At 40.6% G+C, this 17,574-nt stretch overlaps 1 protein-coding gene across 1 annotated transcript in view; it reads right to left on the reverse strand.

The window, feature by feature from the left end:
• Positions 1 to 16,744, reverse strand: part of LOC118771299 (double-stranded RNA-specific editase B2-like) — an 83,983-nt gene extending 67,239 nt beyond the window's left edge. Inside the window, exon 1 of the mRNA XM_036519253.1 lies at positions 16,695 to 16,744. The gene's annotated coding sequence lies outside the window, so the exon portion shown is untranslated. The remainder of the gene's footprint in view (positions 1 to 16,694) is intronic.
• Between the last annotated feature and the right edge of the window lie 830 nt (positions 16,745 to 17,574).

Here is a 17,574-nt window from a genome sequence, read left to right on the forward strand (position 1 = left end):
TCCTGCTCGTTTTCTGCTTTAATAAGGGACGTCCACGCTCCAGCTACATCTGTGGTTCTGCACTCCAGGCTTATTAGCTGGCCTATCACTCCACAGGCACCAGAAAGTCTGAGTATCTCCTCACCTGCTGTCAAGTGGTCTGATGCCTGTTATAACCGAGGCTGATATTCCCAGCCTGGCCCTCTCTCCATGCGCTTGTTTTCTGTGTGTTTAGAGCATCTCTAAGTTTGCCCTCCTGGATTCAAGGAAGGTCCGGTTTCATCATTCAATAGGAATGTCGGTGACTTGGTTATGGTTATAGTATACATTGTCCTTGGCACTGGTATGTAATGTGTTGGTGAGCACAGCAATGTCTTCTTTACGAAACAAAATTGTAAAATTTTCCTCGGTGCAGATTGCAAGAGAACTTCAGGTAGAGCTCAGAAGGCCTCACGCAAAAGGTGAAGAACAGGTTTCAGTGCCTGCTGTTCTGAGGGGAGGACTGAGCTCTTGTTTCCTGCGATGACTACACTCGTCTCATATGCCAGGAAACATCATCCCTCCGGCTCTCTTCATGCGTATGTATACAGATCAAAACCTGCGTAAGATCGCAATCCCAATCCCACTGTAAGGCCAAGATCAAACGGGTTTATCTGAATCAAAAATAACAACGCAGCTCTGTGAGAGACTGTCACAACTTTCATCTGAGGTAATTTCCATGGGCATTCAGTGACACTCTTTCTGAAACTCTCATTGTCAACATAATGCCCACCGTTTCCATATTTATGACAGGAGTTTTACATTGTACATTTCAAAACAGGTATTGTGACAGCTGCAAAGTAGAATGCCTGAAGTATATACTGTAACTTCATATCTCCAGTATCAGTGTCATCTCCTGGTAACTGAACATTCTTAACATTCTTAACATCAAGTAACATTCTTAAATGAAAGGTGTTGATATTTGTCTCCACACAGTAAGTAATCAAGGTCATGTAAGTGTTGTAAGTGTGAAATTAATATGAGGGGAAAAAAAAGCAGGGGAATATGCTCTATTATGCACTTGGAAGGACGAAGCGCTCATGACCAGGCTGTTCACACCTTGTGGTTTAATTCAATAATCTGCTAGAGCGTGTGAAGGAAGCAAAAAGAATATCAATTTAACAAACAATTTAATATGCTGGCATAGTTCTCTGCAGAAGCGGTTTCTGAGTGCGCAAATGGAATGGAAACTGTATTTTTTTCCTCAGTGAGAAACACTGGCAGGTTGGGATGGCTTGTGCTCCATAGTAAGGCCCTCCAGACCAGTACACGCTACCACAGATATTCTGTAATGACCAGATTTTCACCTCCTGCTTTCCTTCCATGCTCTGTCCAGGAGGTTCTGGTTTTTAACAGGAGGTTCCAGTGCTGTCTGCATTCCTTTGGATGTTCTGTTATAAACCACGCCCATTCAAGAATGTTCATAGTGAGCCAGCCAATCAGAACACTTGTAGCTTCAACGTGGAAGAAGCAGCACTGTCACCATAGAATGCACTGAATAAATCGAACAGATAGTCAGTTAGGTATCTGTGACGTAACTGTGAGGAGGGAGAAATTTGAGGACGTAGGCTTTCTCTCTTGAGGGCTACTCCCACCTGTCAGGGAGGCTTCACGGGTGCCAGGGGTGGAACCAGAGCAGCCCACAAAGCCACGGGAACCAGCACGTCAGTCACCAGGTGGCTGGAAGACAAACTACCTTCTGGCCGATTTCTGAGTGAAGCCAGCTTCTCTGTACAAACCCCCTCCAGCTGGGCCTGATGAAATTACCAGCCAGTGTGTGAGGACTGAGAACTCCGTCAGGAGACATTCTGTGCTCGAATCGCAGCGAAAAATGTTATGGAACATCTATGATGTTTGAGGCACATTCCTTTACATCATACATTTTTTTTTTCCTCCTCAGCTGATTTGATGGAAGGCCACTTGAAACAGTTCACATTGAGCTTGTCCTCACTACCGTAATTGGGCTACCATTCAGAATTGAATATTCTGAGAGGGGCTCTATAGCGATACTGTCTGCTCTCTAAGGATCAATTCATCGCTCATCACTTCAGCTCATCCATATACTCAGGCAACACACAGTACAATTCAGACCAGCAATCACTGACTTCCATTTGGCCCAGATGTTGCTCTCGATCATGTGACATGCTGTGAGAGCATCACTACATACACACAGTGCCATGAGGAACTGCTGTTTGTTATACTGATTCTCTGGTATTATCAACAGACCATTTTCTTTCACTGTCTCTGAAACTTTCACCTTTTGCTGATCAACAAATCAGCCTGATGAATTTTAAGATTGAAGAAGATAAAGACAATCAACCCAATCGTACATGTTGACTACAAGCAATTACTTTAAACTTCAGCTAGTGATGAATGGTCCCAGCACTGAAGCAGTCTGGACTGGAGACATTACAAATTCTCCTGAAAGACATTCAGCAATTATAAACCAGGCCTTTTTGATCACGTACCCATGTACTTTACCAAAATACCCACAGGCACACAAGGCAATCAGTGACCTAAAAACTAAACATACACCAATAGATTCCAATATTTTTGTTCAGAGTGAGATTGAAGTGATTCTTCAGTCTAAACTTCACTTTGTAGAGGGCTGTTGTTACCCTGATTAAACTGTAAGCACAATTATCTGAAATTCGACTGAAAATGACTGAGGGAATTTTCTCTCACTTGATTGAAATGGATTAAACAAAAACACTTTTTTTAAAAAAAAAAAAAAATAGGCATTTGCTATGAGGAATTTTTATACAGTATGTCACATGTGGTAACTTCATTCCACTGTCCAAGACACAGATTTGTGAAACGACAAAAACAACAGCCAATCACTTGAAAGGAGTCCCTTAGTCCATTACATGTCAAATGTTTACAGTGCAGCTGCATTGCCAATAGACAAGTAGAGAGTACTTCACATGCTCTTATTTTAGCATGGCAAAAAAAGAGCTCTATTGGAAGCAATCAGGCGGTCAGCTCACAGACCATAATACCTACTCTGTACCAGAAGTGCATCATGCATATAACATAACAGCGCTTGTCTGAGAATGTCCAGACCCTCTACATTCTCTCTTCAGTTTGACTGACAGGATGGAGGTGGCGGGTCAAAGGGAAATTCCGCAAGATTCGACTACCACTCCTAACCCCGGGGCGCCTGGGCGATTTGGTGCGAACGCCACAGTTTACCTGCCTTTAACGGCCTTGAGGATAAGGGGAAAGTTTCCACTGCGCCAGGCAATGTCAGACGAGCTCCGAAGGGGTTCGCTTTTCCCTGACAGTGACAAACAGCAGTAAGAGTCTGTGGGGTCTCCCGGCGCAGGAGCACAGCTGTGATGCTGTCCCACTTTCAGACACCGAGGACCCCACCTGCTCGTCCGCCGCACTGACACATGATAAAGCGAGGAACGATAGAGGGAATTTGCCTTCCTCCTCTTCCTCTCATTGGAACCCTCCTCCGGCTTACTGACAAAAGGCAGCCACCAAGACAAAGGTCAAAGGTAACATCGCATTGAATGTCTGCCAGAAACACAAAGACCATTAACTCAACCAGTGTTCCCTTTTGAGGCATGTTCTAGTGCAGGGGACCCGTTTCAGCAAACCACCTATTTAAAAAACAGACACGCTGAAGAGAAAATTACACCTATTTTGCAGATCTGTGTCACATATTATTTAGGCCTTTAAAACGACACCTGTGGCTGTTTTTTGGGAAAAAATCTGGAGTTTTGTTTACAGGTACAATCTTTCAAGATGTACATGTAACTAGAGCTTCTGGACAGTATACCTGGGCATTTGGAAATGAAATCCCGCAAAAAAATCTTTATTTGGACACACCAGTCACACACGAAGTTAGTAGCCCCAACAAGGATGTATAAATTATAAACCGTATGAGCAAATACTGAGTACATACGACAAATACGTTACCTGTTCTTCCATTTCTTATAATTGCCCATCTAGCTACCTTAACTAAACAGTGCCTTTTAATATCTCTTAAAAACCAATAGCTTCTGTGTTAAAACAAAAAAAATGATGTTCAATTTTTACTTCTTACAACACTTTACATTTCAGTTTAGACCTTTCACCTCACAACAAAGCACTGCTGCAAAACAAATCACCTTTGTGATTTGCACAACTCATACTATTGTGGTGGCAGTAATGCACCTCGCCAAAGTATCAAATCCAGCGAGACAGTATCGGCGTTTGTTTCTGAGCGCTACAAGATTACATTTCACAAAATTAGAAACGTCTAAGAGCATCCAGTCAGCTGTAAAAAATCCCGCGCAGCACCTCGTCCTCCCCTCAAAGCCGTGTGTAAATCACTGCCAGCGCCACACCGATGTTATGAGACACTGGCTACCCGGGAGCGCAGATTACAGTCATCAAACGCCAGCTGAGAGATGGCACGGAAGCAGCCCGGCTTCTCCCCCTTTACGGCGTCCTCATACAGAGCCCATAATGAACGCGCTGCTCTGGGCTGCGCTGTAATTGCCCTGTTAGCGTTGCTGATTTACTTCACATTAAATATCTTACACATCTTAAATAATCTCTGGATTCACAATGATCTGCTTTGCATTACTTGGCCGCGCACGAAGTGGGTGGCGCTTTCTGGCCAGAGGTACCACTTCAACTGGCGCGCCCCTGTGTGCGTCCCTCTCCTCCAGCTTGTGTTCCGAAGACTCAGACCTCTGGCCCCTTTGCCACTGGTTACCAGCCTCCCTCTCCCCAGGATCCACTTGATGAGAGACTAAAGCTTCTTTGACTCACCCCTTATTCAAATGTAGTCTCACATACAGTACCTGTCAAAGGTTTGGACAGACTTTAATGTCTTTATTTTCACCATTTTCCACATTTTAGGATAATAGTAAAGACATGAAACAACAGAAATGGAAGTGTGGAGTGACCAAAATGTGTTCTAAATAAATCAAAACTCTTATATTTTAGATTCTTCAAAACAGCCAAAAAAATATGTATTTTTTTAAGATTAAAAGCTTTTTGGAAAGAAATTCATACACAGGCAAATGTAAATCATGAAATTTATGGTCTAAGAAACTAATTTCAAGCATTTAAAGCACTTTTAGATCAAAACGTCTTTGCATGTTTCCCATTATCTCAATCAGGTGCGTCCAAAATTTTGACTGGAACTATATGTTCATGTGTGGAATGACTGTCAATAACAGTGATCAGTTTATTTAGTGCAAGTACCCCTGGATGGGGGTTATAACATGCATTTTAACATGTGCCCACCTACAGTCTGGGAACCACTACTCACAGAGTAAATGTTCTCCCGGGTGAGGGGGGAAGACAGGATTACTGTGCAGTCACTTTGAACATTAGCTCCCACCGAACACATTTCCTACGCATCTGCCATTCCTACGCTAAGGACCTTTTCAGTCGCTGCTGTACTTGCTCTCTCATCTTTGCCTTCTCTTCTCTTCCAAAATCTCCGCCGTTCGGAAATCTACAGCAGTGGTTCTAAACCCCACAGCTCAGTGAGAGCCGGTGCTTAGTGTGCTGAAATGAAGTATGGAAAACACTGGAACTGAAGACATTTTTCCTGCAGTTTGCTGTACGTAAAAAAAAAGAGCGGCAGGTGTTAAATGGATCATTCCACAGCAAAGACCCTTGGCTTTCTCCCTGCTATGGTCATATTTCCTCCATACCATTCTAATGTACCAAATTTCACTATGAACCACTCACTTAAAGGGCCCCTGAACTGCAGATGTGATGTTGGGCTAACAGACATGTCTGTCGGCCACCGCCATGGCTCATGAATCCAAACTCGTCTTCCACAGACAAGATGCAACGCTCACTCAGTATGTTCCATTCTACTGCAGTCAATCTGCAAATGCACCCAGCAACAAAACAAAGGGGAGTATCTGTTGTTTTCCCATCATACCTCTGTATTCTCCAGAAGAACTGCCACTGCAGGTAAATGGGCGGAGGCAAATTCATCTGCAAATGAACTCCCGAGTTTGATGGAATTTTCCTGGTCCGATATGAAGTAAGCCAGGCTAAAAAAGAACAGTTATTTTAAAAAGTAAACCTGGATGCAAATCACTTGCAAATAAATTTAGTGTGAAAGTGCCCTAGGACTGCTATTTATACATAACACCCTATTATTAGACAGTGATTAGACACTGAATGACTTAACGCTTAGTAGTTTACTTGCTTACACCCCCATTTGCTCAGCCTCAGATCAAACGACTACTAAGTTTTGTATTCCCCTGTGGCTGCAGGCAGAATGTGAATGAAAGTTCTCCTTTAGAGGCCAGGACAAATCAAAGGTAACCCATGGGTGGAGGTGTCTGAAAGATTGGTTTTCCTATGACAACTTGTTCTGATCATGTAGAATGATCTGAAAGGATGTTTTTTTTTTAAAAAAAGACATCACATTAGCCTCTACATGAACCTGCCCCTGAGTTGTCAGTTCAGTCAAAGAATAGGTTTCTGTCATTATTATTCAGCAACTTCAGGAAAAATATATATTCACTGCAGTGTTTAGAAATACACTGTTCAGAACTTCACCTTCTGTGTCACGACTCTGCTGCCAGGTTGGAAAAGAGGCACATGACAGAGCGGTGAAATCAGTGGACATCTGTTAACTTATCACAGGCGGGACGCTAAATTGAAAATGGATTGCCTAATCTTCCACAAATCTGCATCACCATAACGGAGCAGCGCATTTCAACACCTGCTCACTGCATGGTAATAGGCGTTCTTAGCAGTTTGCCACAGGGCTACGCAGTGGCACTGAGAATATCATATACAGGTTAGGGAATCCTCATCTCAATAAAACTACTCATGGGACACGGTTCCTATGAATTAAAATAAATATATGAAACGTAATATTCTTTGAGAGGACCGCAGAATACACTACTCACATGTGCCCACATGGTATTCAAGAGCGTGTCTTAATTTAGACACAGACACTGCAGCAACCGAAAACAGAACCTCACATCGAGAAAATAAAACTGCACTCACGTAAGAGAACTCACAGAACGATTAACAGTAAAAATAATTATCCCTCCTCAATTACGGCATTCATTTTAGTGCAATCCCTGTGATTAGAGTTGCATAATGTAATTACGTTTTATTGTACTGGTCTCTCCAAATCCATGTCCATCATACAATAGGTTTAGAGTGATGGTTTCTAATGCATTTTTCCAGATTAAATTATTATTACTCCCTCTAGCTCAGTCAGTCTGGTGCTCACTTATGAAAGAGGTCACAGTCCTGCCCATCTTACAATGGTAACCTAGTATCCAACAGCCCTGTTGTGCTGAAGCTAAACCATTCTTTTAGAATACTCGGTGACAGTGTGCTTTTCCTGCCTCACACACCTGGTTAGGAAGTTGGTTACATTAATGCATTTGCTTTTTAACTAACCCCAAAGTTTCTACTTCAGGCCTGTAATGTACAATTTACCTGTGAAAGCATGCACCATGCACAACTTTAAAAAGGAATGTTCTTTGCATCTTTTCCTCTCTTCAGTATAGAACCTGACACATAAAGCCTCAGAACTCTCCTCTCAGTGAACACATTCTTGAAATGTACCTTTACTGTTTACTAAAATCTGAAGTAGTACAGACGAAACTAGAGCCATTTTATTTAATTATCTTCTTCTAACTTAAGGGAAAAGTGTTAACAAACGTTAACTCTGTGGGGGAAATCAGATGGTCTCTGTCTGTTTCTGGACTGATTGCAGACCTTTTCACAGTCCTTAGTGATGCTGCCACAGTGCTATTTTGCTCCAGGCATATTTGACTGTAATTGCAATTAGAGAACCCTGGCAGGGATGTATTGTAGTGTGCAAGCCCACATTAGTCTTAGTGTTCCATGATGGACAGGTGTCAAGCACTTATGGGCTCAGCTGGTGGGTTTAATATTTGCATCTAATAGGATGGCAGAATAAAGTGGGATGGGCCAAGGTGAGATGTTTGTAGGGAAATTCCTGTTTGTACCAGAACTGACGGGGGACTGAGAAATGATATACTTTTAGACAGAGAAACAATACGCTCAGCTTACCGTATGATACGCTTCATGAAAGAGAGTTCATGATACAAAATTATCATGAAATAATATTTTCTGACAAATAATACTGAAAGGAAAACATAATGCTATATAAGTTCTCTTTTTCTTTGCTTTACTCATATATCAACTTAAATGAGTGGTGGTAACATACTTGGAAAAAATACTGACTTTTTCTATCTTGGTCTTATCCTAGTTGCATGCTATGCTGCTATCGTTAGCAACATGTGGTGGTGCTATAAGAAGAAGCCATTCAAATGGCTACAAAAATGCAACAGCCTTCAAGATGAGTAATGCATTGTATTTAACTAGAAAACATCTTAAAAAGCAAGTTTGAGCAAAAGGTTAAAAGGTTGTTTGTTCTGTACTAGATTTTTTAATCAGCTAGGAGTGGAACTGTGCATGATTATTTCTCTCTAAATATTCATAACATGAAATATGGAGGCTGAAAATGAATAATACATGTAATAAGCACAATGTCACACAAATGACAATTCTGCAGATTTTATTACAGTCTGATATTTTTGCTTTTGTAAACTACTTTTTGTAATGTTTAAATATAACGGTTTTGTTTATAGTTATTTAGTTTTTCCTAGAATGTTGCCCACATAAAAAGTACTTGTTTTGTGGCTTAATAAAGATTCTCGTTTTAGTTATTTTCGATGCAGAACTAACTATTATGAAATATGCAATTATTGCATTATGATCGACTGTCAACATTGCCACATTTCAAATGTTCAGGCATCCTGTTATTTTAAGCAGAAATAATTGAAAAATGTGAATAAACTTTAAACAAAAAAATCAAGACTTTTTTAAAAGTGTCAACAGATCTCTTAATTATAATTCCACTTTGCATCCACTCTCCAAGCTGTACAGTGGTGACAAATTTTGTCTGAATTCTCTTCTCTGCCACCCCTGATGACACACAAAGGCTTCAGCTAAAACACCAGCTTTCTAAAAAAGAATGCGGCAGGTGTCACTGCCTCTTATTTAAAGTTTCTGCTGTTTCGTGAGCTCTCTCCTCACTGTGGCTTCAGACTCCAGCTGCGCAGAAGGCAGGGAGAGAGGTGACGAGACAAGATAACATCTTCAGTGGGAGTTCATGCGGCAGACGTTGGGAGACCCATTTAGGCATTACTTCCCACCGCTGGTCTGCAAGCGAGGGTTATATCGAAACGCCGTGATGCTGTGTGTTCCATCACATTAACCAAAATACCAGAGAACAATAACGCTCTTTGCTTCTAGCTTTCCGTGGGTGGATTTTTTATCTCTGTTAATATCGTTGTATTTTTCTACAGCAATGTCCCATAAATCTAATTGGACATGAATGCATTATTTTAGGGCCCAAGATTTGGAGTCACATAGTAGAAACTGGCAAGCAGCAGCCTACCTAAAGGAGGATATTAGTGCAAAATGTGCACATGGAATTGAATGAGTTCCCTGAGCAAGATGTCACGGCTAAAAGGAAGCAGTATTCCCTGCAGAACAAGTCAATCATGGCGAAATGCATCCTCTTACGATGGCTGATGCTGACACCTAAATCGGTTCGGCAATCCTTCTTCCAGAGCAGTGCTGAACACTTCACTGCATTCTCTGTTACTTTCCAGGCATGTACACTCCACTCCTAGTTACACCATCTGAATGGCATAAGAATGCAAACTTTATAATCATATCTTTTAATGGCTCAATTAAAATGCTCTATTAAAAATATAGAATGCGCACATGTATTACTTTCTTAATGATGGAATGCATGGATGCATAGTGCTTAATGAACATTGCTTTATAATACATGCATGTGTGTTCTTTGATCCAGTACTGTAGGTTAGTCAGTGAGCGTTTGGATGATAATTCCAGTTTATATTAAAGAGCTGGTGATCACATAGCAATCAGCAAAAATGATGAAACATCACCTACAATAGTGAGGCATTATCAAAATCCAGCAAGATCACACAATAGGGATAGCGATAACACAGTAGAGCTCAGGGCATGAGTCAAATGCTATCCAACTTCCCAAGCTCGCAAGAGCAACTTTGTCTATGGCGATTATATACTGTATGTTTGGTGATGGCTGCTTCTGTGACATTGCTTCAATGCGGGGAGATGGGGGAATGTGCCGGCGATACAGGAGCAGCGATACTCTTTGAATGTGTAATTCCAACCACAGAAAGCACCACAATGGTGCAGACCACTCAGTGACCATGGCTTTAAGAAACAGCCACGGTCACTGAACAGAACACGTCAATCCGACCGGTGCAAACCATGCAAATTCCGCGAGGGGGCTGCCAAGCTGAAGCCACCCCCGCCCCCCTGGCGAAATTTCACAAGAAATCACGGCAGAACAATTAATCACAGCGGCGCAACAGAAGCACGAAGCACGGAGCGATTCCCGTTTGTTGACACTCGCTGAATGGAAAGGGCATGTGTAATCTGACAGAATGTTGAAGGCAAAACAGCAAACGCTCCGAACTAATCTCGCAGGTGCAAATTTCGAGGACAGCTGAGATACGACGAAGGAGAGTTTATTTCAGACACACTCCAGAAAACGCCCTGGCACTTTGGGAACAAGCTGATGTTCTGCTCAGTGGTTGGCAGAATTTCAAGGGGATTCATCTTTGATCTTTAAAAAACAGAAAAAAAAAAAAACAAGAGACTCCATTTACAGAAAAACAGGGAAAACACTTGTACTGTAATTCAAAATATTAAATGCACAATAATTAAATATTCAATGATTGAAAGTGGAATATCGTGTGATGGAATGTCAAACTGAAGCAAAATCTCCACCTAATTAAAATGAATCAAAGACAAGCCACTGACCTCATCATTTTTGCACTCCCAACAGGTGTGTATTTATCAAAGTAAACTGCAAACACCACTTACACACCATGTGAGTTTATGAAATCAAATTAAATTACTCAAACTCTACAATATCAGTTTTCATGAACTAACAAGTAATCCATTAATCCATACAAGGACTAGCAAATAATCTATAAATACCAAATTCCACTGACTAAGAAGTAATCCAGACTTGTTAGTTAGTAGATGAAACTTGACAGCTACATTTTCCTTTTCTCTGTATTTTAGGGACACTGAGTATTTAATGACTGATTATGTGTAGTAACATAATTACTGGAATAATTCCAGAAAATAAAATGTGTGTTGTATAGTGCAATTTGAAACCCAGAACACTGCTATTATGAGTTAAAATAATATTTGAACCTGAGAAACACGCACAGAGATATGATCACAATGTGCTGCACCACAAGTCACCGTGGCCACACAATAGGATATTCATTGTTTTGAGAGCATTTTCTTTTTAACCTCATTGAGGTGATTACCTCAACAGCTTAGCAGTGAGAGTGAGACGTTTAAGCACAAAGCGCGTTTTTTTCCCCCCCCTCACTGAACCTTAGACGGATATTCAAAGACCAAGTCTTAAAAGCCAAGAGGGGCTATTAGGGGATAATTACTAATTATGGTAATTTGTAAAGTTGTGCTTCTTTGTTTCCATGGTCATTTGATCCAGAGTTCTCCTGAGAGAACAGTGCACGTTCCCCCAGCTAAATGCACAGCCAAGGACACGGTAAACCGATGAACACTAACACGGGAATATGTGATGCTTAACGAGGAATGAGACGGTAAACGAGATAGCTTCCTTTCAAACAAGGTGATGCTAGCTGACGCTAATGACCTTCATTAACCTTATGCAGGCTGGGAGCGTTTAGCCATGTTGTAATGTGGATACCAGCACGAAACACAAACACTACTTTACAAAAATAAATATATAAAAAGAAATAAGTGGTAACATCATTTGATTAAAAAAAAAAAAAAACGCCTAAGAATGAATTTATGTCACAAAATGTTTACCAACCATTTCTTGATACCTTAGGCCACTAAGAGTTTCATGGTGTCTGTGTGATGAGTCATGTTAATCTCTTCATTTTGCATTTTTCATACCAGATGAATGGTCATTAGAACTTCTAATCACAAACAGATCGTGTAGATGACTTTTTTTCCCCTCAATGTAACTTCTAAATGAACTACTGAGGTAAAAAAAGGTGTTTGCTGCTTTCTGAGATAATGAGCCTGATCTGTCTGTATATGCAACCGAAGCCATTTTAAAAAGCCCGTGGAGCATAGCAGGTAGGAAACCTGTAACCAGATCATCACAGGTTTGAATCCCAGGAAGGGCACTGCACCCCTTATGTATGTAATGTGCATGAGCTCACTTGCTTCAGTTAACAGCCAGCTTGAGAAATGGGTAGTATGTAAAGGGTAAGCTATAAATTGCCCTGGATCAGGGGGGTATGCTCAACAAATGAATATTGCAATGCATGTGCATATTGTGTCTGTAGTCTAATTGCAAACGTTTCCTTTAATCCATCTGTAGCAGACTTGGGCTGTGGCATGATTTTAAGCATTTTAGTTTAAGACATTACAAGCATGGGCCATCAGCTCCCACAAGACAGACAGACACATATGAGACAAGCAGACCAATATGTATCATTAGCAGGTATCCACACAATGCGCCACTATGTAGGTTAATGAGTTCTGTATTTAGGCTATGAGATCTAGCAATAATAAACCAGTTCCATGACAGTCGACAGCAGCTACGGTTGCTTAAAGGAAACCAAATGCAGAGCTCACTGTATGGTTTCTATGTTGCGATTTTACTGCCTGGCTTGGTCTTTGTTAGAGCTTTTTTGGTTTCCAGCAGAAACACCACATTGATGGACTCACTTTTTTTTTTTTATTAGGGCGCTCTGCGGCTGAGTGGAAATCCTGTACGCCGACCTCTGGTTCGGATAATCTCAGGACACCCTTCACCAATGGGAGTGTGTAATTGCTACATAAATTACATGACACTTGGGAGACATCCTCTGACCTCCTGCCGTCTCTCTGAAGTGTTATTGGGCTACCATTTAAAATAGTTCTGCATGGAAGCATTGCTGTCCCCAATTTAGCAAAAAGCAGAAATGGAACCGTGCATGGGATGTCAATCCGGATGAGGCCTTGCAGACGGCATCATCTAGGAAATTGGAAACGCTGGAACCATCGGGCCCTTCTGACAGTTCCCGGTGCCCTAATGTCACGAAAGGGTGGGTGGTTGTGCTGTCCGGAGGACAACATGTTCAGCTGAATCATAATGAAGGCCTCTGACCCCTGTCCTTCGAAGGGGTGTGTCCTTGAACTCAGGGGTAATATCACACTAAATTTGCCATGAGAAGTTAACGCTAAAGAATAATGCTGTTTGGCCTCTCTAATGCCCCTGCTATGCACAGATTAATATTTCATTAATCAGAATGAGCAGCTATTTACATTACATTATTGGCATTTAGCAGATGCTCTTATCCAGAGCGACTTACATAGGTTACAGTAATTTAGTCATGCATATGATAACTTTACTGACGCAGAATATCTCGCCAGCATCTCCTTTCTTTTTCAGAACACAGGCTTTCAAATGTGTTTATATGAGATTAATGAAGAGTAAACCTCAAATCCCCATCCTGTTTTTCATACCCACTTGAACTCTTGCACGCAAAAAAAGAACTTAGATTAACTAATGAAATAAAGCTAAATCGGCTTCCATTCATTAAATGATCACAGGCTTTTTAGAAAGACCCACCATTAAGCAATCTACAGCATTTGATACAGATTAGGGTCTTAACTATCATGTCTAAACAATCCTACAATCTATTGTCCAAGAGGACTACATTAAATTATCATATGGGCCTCCACAATGATGAGTATGCATTTCACACAAATATAACTGTTAAAATAATGTGCTAATGGAGGACCTGGTATACATTTACATAGTTTAGTATGTATATTAAATGTTACCATGTGTCAAGGGAGGGAGGAACAAAACACAACTTGTGTACCATTGTACAATGCCATCTACAGGCCGGAATGTGTTTTTTGCATATTACTGGTATATAATCATCTACATAGAAATACTAAAATCTCACATTTACAATTTCTTGTGAGTCTCTGATCCAAGAAAAGCAGACTGTTTGCACATATAGAACTGAAATCCATGTACAGCTCGGTACTTTGATTAGTCCCCATTAGTGCTCTTTTGAAATGTTTAGAATGCAGATATAAAGATTTCAGTGGTTGATATAACATGAATCAAGGACATGTTTTTAAATTATACAATGGAAAATGGTGTGAATACATTTAGATCCAGACCATTAAAAACTGTAAAATGCTTTAGTATCACACTGAATCAACAATACTGTTAGACAACAAATTTTTAATGTGTTAAGTTGGTACATTTCCCAAAATACTCTGTGTGTGTGTGTGTGTGTGTGTGTGTGTGTGTGTGTGTGTGTGTGTGTGTGTGTGTGTGTGTGTGTGTGTGTGCACACGCATGCAAGCAGGGACATTTATGTATGATTGGACACAGAACATTACAATCTCATATTAGATATGCAAATAAATTTGTGCCAATGATATTTTATTAATTGCCTAATCAATCTCCATAATACAGGCAACATACAATCTTTCATTTGCCTGTATGCACAATAAAGTCACCTTTTGAGAAAATTGGCAAAATATCAATGTCGAGTCATCTAACCGTTGTACCGTCTTGACCTAACCTTGGTTTACACAGCCTTTCTGATAAAATTTGTTAAATTTAAAGACATTACTTCTCACACATACAAAACAACAGCATAATTTACAAGTCACAATACCATCAGCAAACAATGAGCTGAAACTAAACTGGACATCTTTGTTGTACACATACCTGATGAAGTTGACCTTGTTATACTTGTTGTGACTTAAATAAATTAACATAATTATATTCAACATAGCAAAGTCAATGAAGACTTGATTTGTTTCCATGCTGAACATTGTTCCTTGGCTACTATTCTTTCATATAATTTGTTACTTTTGAAAATAGCAGCTAGATAGATAAAATATCAGTTCAAACAGAGCTAGCTAACTACAAACAGCTTTGCAGTACTTAATCTTAGGTAGCTACCTATATAGCTAGCCAAGAATGACATATTTGCCATTTCAGAACTTTTCAAACTCATGGAGACAAGTTGCAGAAAAAAAAACATCTGAAGCTTGCACCACACAAGGAAGTTCTCAAATTTTGAGAAAAGGAGTAAGATTAGCTGGAAAGCATTAGTTTTGGCATAGCAAAACCCACGTCAATTAGTGTAACAGACTATTGCACACAACTAAGAAACACACCAGGACTCAGATTAATTATACATTTAGCCAGGTGGCTAAAGATGTGTCACTCTGCTTGGCTAACTAACTACATGAAATGCTAGAATCTAGCCAACAAACCTGCCAACCTTGCTACTAGCTCGCCTTTTGACAAAGCCAAGGTAAATGATTATGTAAGTTTATGTAAGAACACATTTAAAGGGGAGGGGGCAATGGGCCAACACGTTAACTTCATCAAACACAAGGTCATAGCCATAGCCCCAGTTGGGTGGCTGCCATGATACCCCAATACTGCCTCCTCTGGTCTATTGGAGGAACAACTCAATTGATCCCCCAGTAAAGTTCAGTAGAACGTTTAAAACATCCTGGGGATTCTTATTATGAAAAAGAGTCTTGAACAAATAAACGTTGATATATATTTGTTGATTATTTATTTATTTACTTCGACATGCATACATTCTGTTATGTATGTATTTACTTTGACATATAGTATTTTTACTGATACTCTATTTTTATGCATTACATTGAGGTTTCATCCTTCATTGCTTACTGAGGCGCATTTTTTTTAATCACTCGCACAAATAGATATATAAATGGAACGTGGAGTATGTAAGTATGTGAATTCCAAAAAGAAATAGACAAGGAAGGGTTTATGTTTGGACCGCATCATAACACTACAAGCAGCTACGTAGGTGCGTTCATTAGATACTTTTGAACGTATTGCTTTGAACGAAAAACTATGACAGGTTATTAGATCGCATACTGTTATGCTTACTGATCTCCTGTCAGTGTAAGACTTTCTGTGCTATGACACATACAAGACGCATACTGTGTAATACGTCTGGCAAATGACATTAATTATTGTCGAACGACAGAAGCACCTGCAGCATATCGTGGGCGGCTCACCAGTTGAAAAGTGACTAGTTATTTTGTGATATAAACAAGGGAACATGGTCATTTCTAAACAAAAATAAACCACTTGAACACCGCACTAACTGCACAGATAACCCAAAGTGGTTTTACGACGGATCTTGAGCCACGTTTCTAGGTACACAACGAGTTCTCTCATGCAAACACCACATTAAAAAAAACACAACACAAAAAATATTCTGCTGAGTACACAGTCACCTTTACGAAAGAAGGCAGTTTAATCCAATTAACCCGTCTATTCGTAAAGTCGATAAACTTTATGTAGTGGAGCCCGATAAACCAAGTAAAAACATACTCTGTTATTTACAAATTAGAGGGAGCCTTTTTTATGTATCAACACGAGTAACATAGGCAAACGCTGATTTGGTTTATGGAGTGTTAGTGTAGGTCCCACCCCGCGCAGTTCATTAACGACACAGATCATTCAAAGCTATAACGCACTAATGTCATTCTGCTTTCCTTTGTTTTGCCAAGGTGTGCCTGATCTCCGGCAGCGGTATCTTAAACCGATCACGTCTGATTCAAAAGTTTACCTTTTCTCTTTGACCTCCTTCTCCTTCTTCGTTTGAACTTGCATTTCAGTTGGCTGCTCTGAGTTCCCGGAGAACGGGTGTTGTTTCCAAGAACTGATGCCATCGCGACAAGTGACATGGGACAACGGTCGAATTCGAATGACCTCTTTCGCCTGTCGCTTCTGCGTTATTTAGAGTTGTTTCGCTTTACTCCCAAGCTTTCCTCCCGGAGATATCGCAGTTGCCGCACGGCGAAGCGCTCAAAGCAGAACTACATATATCACGCACGGCTGTACGCGCCGTCTCCTACTTTCCGCACCTCTAGTTTTTGGCACCAGTCACTTTGAATCCAGCCATTCAGAGAGAGTGTCTGTTCGCTGCAGCAAATCCTAATTAGACCAAATCTTGACGGTCTCCAGACTCTGACATCACCACCAATACCACTAGCCCCCAGCACCTCCCTCTCGTCAGCTTGCAAACTCGACTTCTCATTTGTACTGAGGGAAATGAAACGCAGACAGCGCTGTGTCCAGGAGCAATATATGTGGCGCCTTTCAAAGGACTGTGCGCGTGAAAAATATTTCAGTTCATGCGCAGCTTTTAATACGACATGGATTAAAAACACAAAAGCACAACAAAGTACACTTCCTAAAACCCTCATTGTTTTTTTGTAGATTATCTTACAGTATCCATCTTCCCATTTGCCTTTTACATTTGGTAATGCTTGTATAATAATATATTATATAAAACATATTTATAACACTGGGATGTCACGGCAAACATTCAATAAACGCATACCCAGAGCTGATGACTGTCAGGACCCAGAAGCTGTACCTTGGGATTCGAGCTTAAATGCCACCAGGACTTACTGCTCCGTTGGAACACGCCACTTTCACCCCTA

This window comes from Megalops cyprinoides, chromosome 24, assembly GCF_013368585.1.
Source record: "Megalops cyprinoides isolate fMegCyp1 chromosome 24, fMegCyp1.pri, whole genome shotgun sequence".
Lineage (NCBI taxonomy): Eukaryota > Metazoa > Chordata > Actinopteri > Elopiformes > Megalopidae > Megalops > Megalops cyprinoides.